This window comes from Balaenoptera ricei, chromosome 8 (assembly GCF_028023285.1).
Source record: "Balaenoptera ricei isolate mBalRic1 chromosome 8, mBalRic1.hap2, whole genome shotgun sequence".
Classification (NCBI taxonomy): Eukaryota; Metazoa; Chordata; class Mammalia; order Artiodactyla; family Balaenopteridae; genus Balaenoptera; species Balaenoptera ricei.
Genome location: NC_082646.1, coordinates 24,163,646 through 24,174,063, shown reverse-complemented (window position 1 = coordinate 24,174,063; position 10,418 = coordinate 24,163,646).

The window sequence follows — 10,418 nt, the reverse complement described above, 5'->3', positions numbered from 1 at the left end:
GGAAAAGAGAACTCGCTATCTATCCTCTTTCCCACCTCCCCCAGCCAATCAAGCCCAGCGCCACCCCAGTTCAGCTGCAGCGAACAGCTAATTACCAGCTGGGCAGGGTGCGTCCTAGAGCCCAAGGGAAGCCCCTGCAGCCCTGACTCGCCTGTCATTGCTCAAGGAGGAATTCTCCTCTGGAGGAAGTGTGGGCAGCTCCCAGGCCCCACTCAGTGGACTCTCTCCAGTAAGAATAACAACAAGGAAAGCAAGACTTTATTGAGTGCCTCTCTGCCGGGCGTTGTGCTCCACATGTGTCAATATTATCTCATTAAAATCTCCCGGGCTTCCCTGGTGGCGCAGTGGTTGAGAATCTGCCTGCCAATGCAGGAGACACGGGTTCGAGTCCTGGTCTGGGAGGATCCCACATGCCGCGGAGCAACTGGGCCCGTGAGCCACAATTACTGAGCCTGCGCGTCTGGAGCCTGTGCTCCGCAACGAGAGAGGCCACGACAGTGAGAGGCCCGCGCACCGCGATGAAGAGTGGCCCCCGCTTGCCGCAACTAGAGAAAGCCCTCACACAGAAACGAAGACCCAACACAGCCATAAATAAATAAAATAAATAAAGATACATGAAATTGCTAAAATTAAAAAAAAAAAAAAATATGGGACATGCTCACCATCCGTCCTTTAAAAAAAAAAAAAAAAAAATCTCCCAACAACCTTATGATACGGGTGCTACCATTATCCTCATTTTATGGAGGAGGAATTATTAGAGCAGTTCAACATATTGGTCTGAGGTCACGTGGATAGCAAAAGGTGAATCAGGAATGCAACAAAGATCTTTCTTCCCAACTTCAGAAATCCTGCTCTTAACCACTCACACAGAAGGGACCGTCTTCCTCGCCACTGTGTGTACACAGAAGGGACCGTCTTCCTCGCCACTGTGTGTATCTCCTTTCCATTGTATGGCCTATGATTTTGATAGCTTTTGACAGCTGCTCAAGTTTTCAGAACTTTCTTGGTTTCCCATTGGAGTGTAGGCTTCCTGAGGTCAAAAACCATTTTTAATGGATCTTTGGACGTGATACCAAGAACATAAATGCTGACTGATCAACTGAAGGGTTCAAAACGCCATGGAAGTTTAATAAATGGTACTTATTGGTTGTTATTAAAAGTCACTAATATTTCACATACCAGGTAATTCCTTGCCTCTAGAGCAGGTTTTCACAACCTCAGCACTACTGACACTTGGGTCTGGATAACTGTTGGTCGTGAGGGTTGTCCTGTGCACTGTAGAATGTTTGCAGCACCCCTGGCCTCTACTACTCACCAGTAGCATCCCCTTCACCAGTTGTGGCAACAAAAAAATGCCTCCAGACATTGCCAAATACCCCGTGGGTGGCAAAATCAGCCCCAGGTGGGAACTACTGCTCTAGAATAAACAAAGATAATAGCACTTATTCTCTCAGCATAAAACACAAGAAAGCTTATTTCCACCTACAATAAAACAGCACTCTTATTACTCATAGTTAATAAATATGAGAGATCCTGAGAAGTACTAATTAAATAAAAGTCCCAGAGCACCAATTTCAGAAGATCAAGATAATGTTCTTGTTATGCCTGAACCAAATCACTTTCTACTGGTAGAATCTTGTGTAGTGGGATGTCAAGCTGGTGGGAACCCACAGCCAAAATGGAAAGGCCTGATTTCAAATCCCAGCTTGTAGCCCCAAATCATTTTTTTTGTAACAAGATGGAGTAGACATAAATGTTTTTAAATCTCAGCTCCTTTACTTACTAGCTTCTGGTCCATTCACTTAATATCACTGGGTCTCAATTCCTGTAAGATGGGAGTGATGGTTCCTAGCTCATGGGATTGTTGTGAAGATTAAATAAAACAGATGCAAAGCAAGGTCTGCCTCAAGAGGGCTTAAAAATAGTCACTCCTTTCCCTGTCCTCACTTGTCACCAGGCCCTTCAGAGCATGATACATGCCGATTTATTTTTGCTTTCTCCATGCCATCCGACAGAGCTGTTCTCAACTCTGGCTGCACCTGAGAATATCTGCAGAGTTTTCAAAATGCTGATGTCTGGGCTCCACTGCATACCAACTAGATCAGACTCTTTGGCTTGACAGTATATATTGTAAGCACTCAAAATTTTATTCAAGATAAAAGGAATATATTATCTTTCACATAATTTTCTTTATGCCAAATAATAAAACTGATAATATTTGTATCAGTTCTTAAAATATGGCAATATTATATTATCATTAATAATCAATACATTATAAATAATTTAAATAAATCAGTATACCTCCAAATGGCATCTATTGTATTCTTAGGATCCACATGTTCCATTAGAATTTTTAGATTTTATGTTTCAATTTCAATCATCATTTAAAAATAGCCCTTATAGTTGGGGGGGAGGGATAAATTAGGAGCTTGGGATTAACATACACATACTACTACATATAAAATAGATAACTAACAAGGACTACTGTATAGCACAGGGAACTCTATTCAATATTCTGTAATAACCTATATGGGAAAAGAATCTGAAAAAGAATGAATATATGTATATGTATAACTGAATCACTATGCTGTATAACTGAAACTAACACAACGTTGTAAATCAACTATACTCCAATAATTTTTTTTTAAATAGCCCTTATATGTTATTTTTTAAAAAGCATCTTTGAAATGGTAATTCTCAACTGAAAGATATGTTAGAATAAGACTTTAATTTCTTAAGTCAATGTTTCTCAAAGTTTCAGGAAACAGTGCTACAAATATTGTATCAATAACAAATTACATAAGTGACAAAACTGCATTTATACACAGGCTAAAAATAGAGCCTATTTGTTATCAGGAGAGTAGATACTGCTATTTGTTTTGTTTTTAGGAAAGATAAGAAGCTACAGTATCTGTAATAATATTTAAAATGTTGCTACATCGTATCAAATCAGTACAAAAGGAAAACAATCAGAGTTCACAATTAATGGCACAAGTTAGTAGCATCTAACAGAATTAAATGAATTAAAGGATGTTCCTGTGACTCAACTAATGAAATGATATTGAAAAGGGAAAGGTATGGGCTGGATTCAGGGCTGTGTTTCAATAGGGTTGTATATTACATCAGCACATCATAAACTCCATTGGAGCAGGGGTTTGTCATTCCCTCAGTGCCTACAACAGTATCAAACCCAGAGAAACAGTCAGCCAACATCTCTAAAATAACGAACCCCACCTTCCTCTTACTGTGTTATTCTTTCTACTCTTATTACCCTTAGATCCTTAATTTCTTATTTTTTAAATCTTATATTTCTGTTAGCTACCTGAAATCTTATATGAATAAGGTAGGATTTTAGAAAATCAATACACTTTTAAAGAATTGGATGTAAGGGAGTTCCCATAAGTAGCAACTTTCCTTGACTTTACCTTTGGAGAGCTGTCTCCATCACTCTCTCATCAGACGACCACATAGATCCGTGGCTCATCCAGGGAGTCCCAAGTCACGCCCCACTGATTAAACCATCCTGTATTTTTTCACTATTGAGCTGTCCAGTTAAACAGTAGGAACAAGAATTTGAATTTCTTGACAAATACTTCACCCTGCAAAGAAATTTCAAAGTCTAGCTAACAGGAACTAAAGGGAGAGCCAATTGTTTCCAGAGGTTATTGACCAAGGCTTGCTAAACTCTCTCCAAGCACCTTGCAATGCACCTCCTCTCAGGCAGAGCTCTTGCCTCTCCGGGGAGAAACCATTCACCAAACCAGGTTCATTTGCACAATGTGCAGCAAGCTAAATGCTGAAATGCTGAGGTCTGTAACAAAGAAAGGGTTTATTCACGAGGCAGCCAAATGAGGAGATGGGAGGACTCTCAGATCTGCCTCGCCAAAGGCGAGGGGCTTGAAATATTTACAGGATAAAGAAGCAGGGTGGTCTTAGGCATGAGGAAAGATGACTGGAAGTAGGGAAAAGGTGAGGTAATCTGTGTTCTACCCAGGTCCAGTTTTAGGGTCAGTGGTCCCAACTAGTCTTAGCTGACTCGAACTGGAAAAGAGTTGACTCCAAATTCCTAGGCTACGTGAAGCTTCAAGGGTATGCAATCAGCAACAAAATAATTAAGGCGAGCTTGCGCTTGCGCTTGCTCAGAGAGGGCAGGCTTTAACAAGAGGGGGGTTTTAACAAGCTATTCCCTTACCTGCTGTCCTGTAAGATAAGCTCAAATATTTCTGTTAGTCACCAGTTTCTGTTAACGCTGTGGGGCATGGTTTCAAATGCATGCTGGCCGGCCACGTGAAAAGGGTGTCCAAACCTTCCTCCTCCCTCTGCCGGGGATGCTGTTTCGAGTCCCTCGTCTGCTGGGGGTTGGGGAGCACTGAGCCTGGACTTCTCTTCTTGTCTCATTTTACTTCTTCACCCACCAAACCAGACCACGAAGTGCCCTCAAAAACGAATGAAACCAATTTTCAATTTGGGGGGACTGTGGATTCTAATGTTGGAATCCATTAAAAGCTTCAACCTCGCACTCAATGAGAAAGAGTTCTTTGACACTCACCCTGAGACAGCTTTCCAGTTCCTACTTAAAAGCCAGCAATCCCAGCTTCTTACCACAAGGCAGTTGGGGAAGATATGATGCAAAGTCTTCACAGACCCTGGTTTCCAGACTTTGGATTTCAGGGACCTAGAGAGGGTGCCAATCTTTCCAAATAAAGCCAACTTTTTTCTTACTTTGCCAAATAAGGACATTTTAAAAATAAACAGATGAGTGGGAGGGGGTTCTACTATCTACAATCTACGAGGACAGTATTTTCATTTAAGAAAAAGGACATTTTAATAATAAAATGTCAAAAAGCTGTAATGTTGGAATAAAAGGCAGATCTTTAAATTAAATAAATTTTTGTGTTCTCTTTTAAAATCTCACCATCTTACTCTCATTTCTCTCATTCCATGAAGACAAGTGAACGTTGATCAAGACTGTCGTCAGCCTGGAGTTTGGCAACAGCTGACTATAAGGCAGGGGTTACTTTTCCCTAAAGCAGTGTGACCGTGAGAGCTTACTCAATGCCCGCAACCCTAGTCCACTGACCAAAGATGCAAATGAGGCCATGTGGGTAAAGCATTGAACCAATCCAACTGTGCTCTGGACGCATAATTTAGGATTAAAGACACAGATGTGACCAACAAAAAGTCTTGACCAAAGATATAACAATGAACTATTGCAATAGTAAACTTCTCTCCAAATTCCACAAAATGCAAATAGACTGGGCAAGAGTCCCAAAAGTATACACATGTCATATTAAAATGAAAACATACTGTGCCTTGAGTTTGACCCATCTGAATCTAAAATGCTAAGTAGGAACAAGCATGTATTAACTAGATAGTAGGACAGAACAGTGTAGAAAACACCCAGCCAGGAGCTGGTAGGGGTTAGGGGGGTGGTGTCCTAGGCCCAGCTTTGCCACTAAGTGGGTCTATATAGCCTTAGGCAAGTTTAACCTTTCTGTGTTCAGTTTTCTCAGATGTAAACAAGAGAGTTTGATTTAAATGATTAGGGCCAGTTCAGCTTGAAAATTCTTAATGTCATACATAATAGTGTGTCATGAAAATGTGTAAGCTTCAGGGAATGAGAAGGATGGTCTGCATCTTCTGAAAAATTGACCACTAGATTATCCTCTAAAGCAAAAGGATCCACACTACAGTTTCCTCAAAAGCATAACATCAGGCTTCCCCGGTGGCACAGTGGTTAAGAATCCGCCTGCCAATGCAGGGGACATGGGTTCGAGCCCTGCTCCGGGAAGACCCCACAGGCCGCGGAGCAACTAAGCCTGTGCTCCACAACTACTGAGCCTGCACTCTAGACTCCGCAAGCCACAACTACTGAGCCCGCGTGCCACAACTACTGAAGCCTGTGCGCCTAGAGCCTGTGCTCCGCAACAAGAGAAGCCACCACAATGAGAAGCCTGCGCACCGCAACGAAGAGTAGCCCCCGCTCACTGCAACTAGAGAAAGCCCACGCGCAGCAACGAAGACCCAACGCAGCCAAAAATAAATTAATTAATTAATTTTAAAAAAAAGCATAACATCCACCGCCCTGAACCAAAGAGCCAAAGGGTAAAACCCAATCAGTCCCTAAATCAACAGTGTTGACTTAAGCACCCACTGTGAGCAAACAAATGAGAGTAAACATTCTCTGGCCCCTCCCTCTCCCTGGTGGCCCTTCCTCTTAGATTTGCACTGTGACCTGCCATCAGTGGCTAAGAACAACTCCTTACAGAGCACTGATTGTGGCAGGCACATTACCTGCATTATCTCTTAAACCTTGACACAGTCCTGCAAGGCTGGTATTATTTTCTCCATTATATGAATAAGAGAACTGTGGCTCAGATAGTTCTCTTATTCATAAGTGAAGTACAATCCAAGGTTACAATGAGGTCTGAGGCCTCTCTGACTCTAAAGCCTGCGCTTTTCCCCCATGATGCCCATGTTGCATCCCAAACACCTCTGACATACCCAGGAGACTGGATCAAAAACCCTAAAGCACCTCAGGCTGATGATCCCTGCAGTCGCCAGTGGTTGCTTCTGGTGAATTTCCGGGAACCTCCTCTCAGACTCTGACCTTAGAAGAGCAGCTGCCCTCTCCTCTCTGACAGCTCTCCTTCCCAGAGAAAGCAACCAGGTATTGAAGTGCCCACCACACTTTCCACAGCATGAAGAGTTTCAGCAGATAAGCTCTAGGCAGACTGGAAAGTTTGGGGTGCACGGCACAGTCATAGAACCCAGCTTTTTCAACTTTAACAATTAGTCTAACATTCGGCTTCAATCTGTTTTACGCAGATCAGCTGCTAAACCTTTGCTAGTCAAGGTGTGGTCCATGCATCAGCAGCATCTTGGCATTACCTGGGAGACTGTTAGAAATGAGGAGCCTCAGGCCCCACACCAGACCTAGCGAATCAGAAACTGCATGTTAGCAAAATGCACCAGGTGATTTGAATACACATTAAAGTTTTAAAAAGCACTGTTCTAGAATCACCTATGGAGTTTTTTCAAAGTGCACATTTCCAGGAAATAGAGTCCAAAATTTCAGAGAAAGGGGTGGAGGAGAGGGAAGCCCAAAGGAGTGCACTGTTTTAAAACTAGTTTTCTTGTGGTCCCTGTCCTCAAGAAAAATCAAGTCATTTCTGGCTGGAATCAAAGAACAACTTTGTTTTGTCAACAGCTGTCCCTGTAGCTAATAGCTCCCTCCTTCCTAGAGGCAAAGTTGATGACTTCCTACAGACCCTCTCTTGGGCTGAGCTCCACATTGCAATGAATGAATGGAAGACTTCTGCTTAAATCAGAGTTTTCCCCTCTGAGTTGTTCCCCATCCCCTCAGTCTTCTGCCCCCAGTTCATAGGGAGGGTTAGACTATCTCGTCTCCATATCAATAGCAGGACTCCTATATTTTCTTTTCTCCTGATCCAGTGCCTTAATCCGGTATGAAGGAAGGAAGGAAAGAAGGAAAAGAGGGAGGGAGAGAGGAAGGAAAGAAGGAAGGAAATAAATTACCATGCGTTATACACCTACTATATGTCAGACCCACCCCATCCCCCAAAACAGTTTACATATATTTCTCATTTAATGTACATAAAAATATGTAAGATTGGTATTAATGCCTCAATTTTCAGAAGTGGAGACTAAAGCTCAGATAGATTAAAAACTCTCCTAAAGCCAGGTTTCTAAACAGGATCTAATACTAAAGTTCTGTCTCATTCTTTCTACTACCCCAACTTGCCTTCACAGAATAGTATATAAATAAAAGAATTTACTGAGATATAATTCACATACCATAAAATTCAATTCAGTGGTTTTTAGAATATTCACAAGATTTTGAGACTATCGCCATGATCTAACTCCAGAACATTTCCATCACCTCAAAGAGAGAACCCAAACCAAGTAGCAGTCACTTTCCATTCTCCTTGTCACCCAGGTCCCTGGCAATCACTTTCTATCTCTATGGATCTGTGTATTATGGATATTTCATATAAATGAAATCATAGGATAGATGCCTTTAGTGTCTGGCTTCTTTCACTTAGCATAATGTTTTCAAGGTTTATCCATGCTGTAGCATCTATCAATACTTCATTCCTTTTTGTAGTTGAATAATATTCCATTGTATGGATACGCCACATTTTTTTACTCATTCATGAGTAGATGGACATTTGGATGTTTCCACACATGTTGGCTATTACAAAAAATGCTCCTATAAACATCCACGTACACGTTTTTGTGTGGACAATGTTTTTAATTATCTTGAGTACATACCTAGAAGTGAAGTTGCTAGGTCATATAATAGTAACTATATGTTTAATTTTTTGAAGAAATGCCAAACTCTTTCCCAAAATGGCAGCATCCTTTTACATTCCAATCAGCAATGCATGAGAGTTCTAATTTCTCCATATCCTTGCCAACACATGTAAGCATCTGTCATTTTGATTATAGCCATCTTAATGGCTGTGAAGTGGTATCTCTTCACAGTGGTATCACTTTGTAGTTTTGATTTGCATTTTCCTAATGACTAATAATGTTGAGCATATTTTCATGTACTTATTGGCTATTTATACATCTTCTTTGGAGAAAGTATTCAAATCCTTTGCCCATTTTTAAATTGGGATATTTGTCTTTTAGTTGTTGAATTGTTAGTGCTCTTTATATATTCCAGATACTGGGCCCTTATCAGATATATGATTTGCAAATATTTCCTCCCATTATTTGGGTTGTCTTTTCACTTTGATAGTGTCCTTTGAAGAACAAAAGACTTTAGTTTTGATGAAGTCCAACTTATCTGTTTTTGCTTTGGTTGCCTTTGCTTTAGGCATTATATCTATTAAACTGTTTTGTTGTTGTTTTTTAACATCTTTATTGGAGTATAATTGCTTTACAGTGTTGTGTTAGTTTCTGCTGTATAACAAAGTGAATCCGTTACATGTATACATATATCCCCATAACCCTTCCCTCTTGAGCCTCCCTCCCACCCTCCTTAACCCACCCCTCTAAGTTATATCTATTAAACTGTTGTTTAATCCATGGTCTTAAAGATTTACATCTCTGTTTTTTTCTAAGAGTTTTATAGCATTTAGGTCATTGATCCACCTTGAGTTAATTTTTTATATGGTATGACATAGGGGTCCAATTTCACTCTTTTGCATATGAATACCCAGTTTTCTCAGCACCATTTGTTGAAAAGACTAGTTTCCCCCCATCGAATTGTCTTGGCACCCTTGTCAAAAATCAGTTAATCATGTGGTGATCATTTTGTAATGTATAAAAATATCAAATCACTATGTTGTACACTTGAAACCAGTGTAACATTGTAAGTCAACTATACATCAATTTTTAAAAATAGTTTTTGAAAAAAGAATGTATGATGGGTAGATGAGGTTATAAGGTTCAAGACAAAATGGAGTTTGAGAGTGTTTCCAAGCACGTAAATATATTATTTCATAAGAATTCTTAATTACATAAAAGGAGTCATAGGACCAATAAATTAGCAAATTGTTTTAATTCTAACATTCAAAATGATTTCACTCTTTTTTGAAGCAACCTGCATCAAAAGCACTCTAGAAGATATATTCAGTAAAATTCATTTATTCAGATTCATTGGGAAAAGGTGTTTAATCTTGTATGAATCTCCTCATAACAGAAGTTTAATCTTTATGTAATAAAATTTATCTTAAATGACCAAAAAAATCAGTTGATCATAAATGTATGTGTTTATTTCTGGACTTGCAACTCTGTTTTATTGATCTATATGTCTATTCTTATGCCAGTACCACACTGTCTTTTTTTAATTAAGGTATAGTTGATTTACAATATTACATTAGTTTCAGGTGTACAACACAGTGATCCACAATTTTTATAGATTATATTCCATTTAAAGTTATTATAAAATATTGGCTACATTCCCTGTGTTGTACAATATATCCTTGCAGCTTACTTATTTTATACATGGTAGTTTGTACCTCTTAATCCCCTACCTCTATCTTGCCCCTCCCTCTTCCCTCTCCTCACTGATAACTACTAGTTTGTTCTCTAAATCTATAAGTCTTTCTCTGTTTTGTTATATTCATTCATTTGTTTTATGTTTCAGATTCCATATATAAGTGATAACATACAGTGTTTGTATTTTTCTGTATGACTTACTTCACTAAGCATAATAACCTCCAGGTCTATCCACATTGTTGCAAATGGCAAAATTTCATCCCTTTTTATGGCTGAGTAATACTCTATTCTACTACATATATATATGTAATAGTAGATAGATAGATGCACATACACACAATAGAATATATATATATATATATATATATATATATATATATATATATATAACAGATTCTTTATCCAATCATCTGTTGATGGACACTTAGGTTGCTTCCATATCTTGG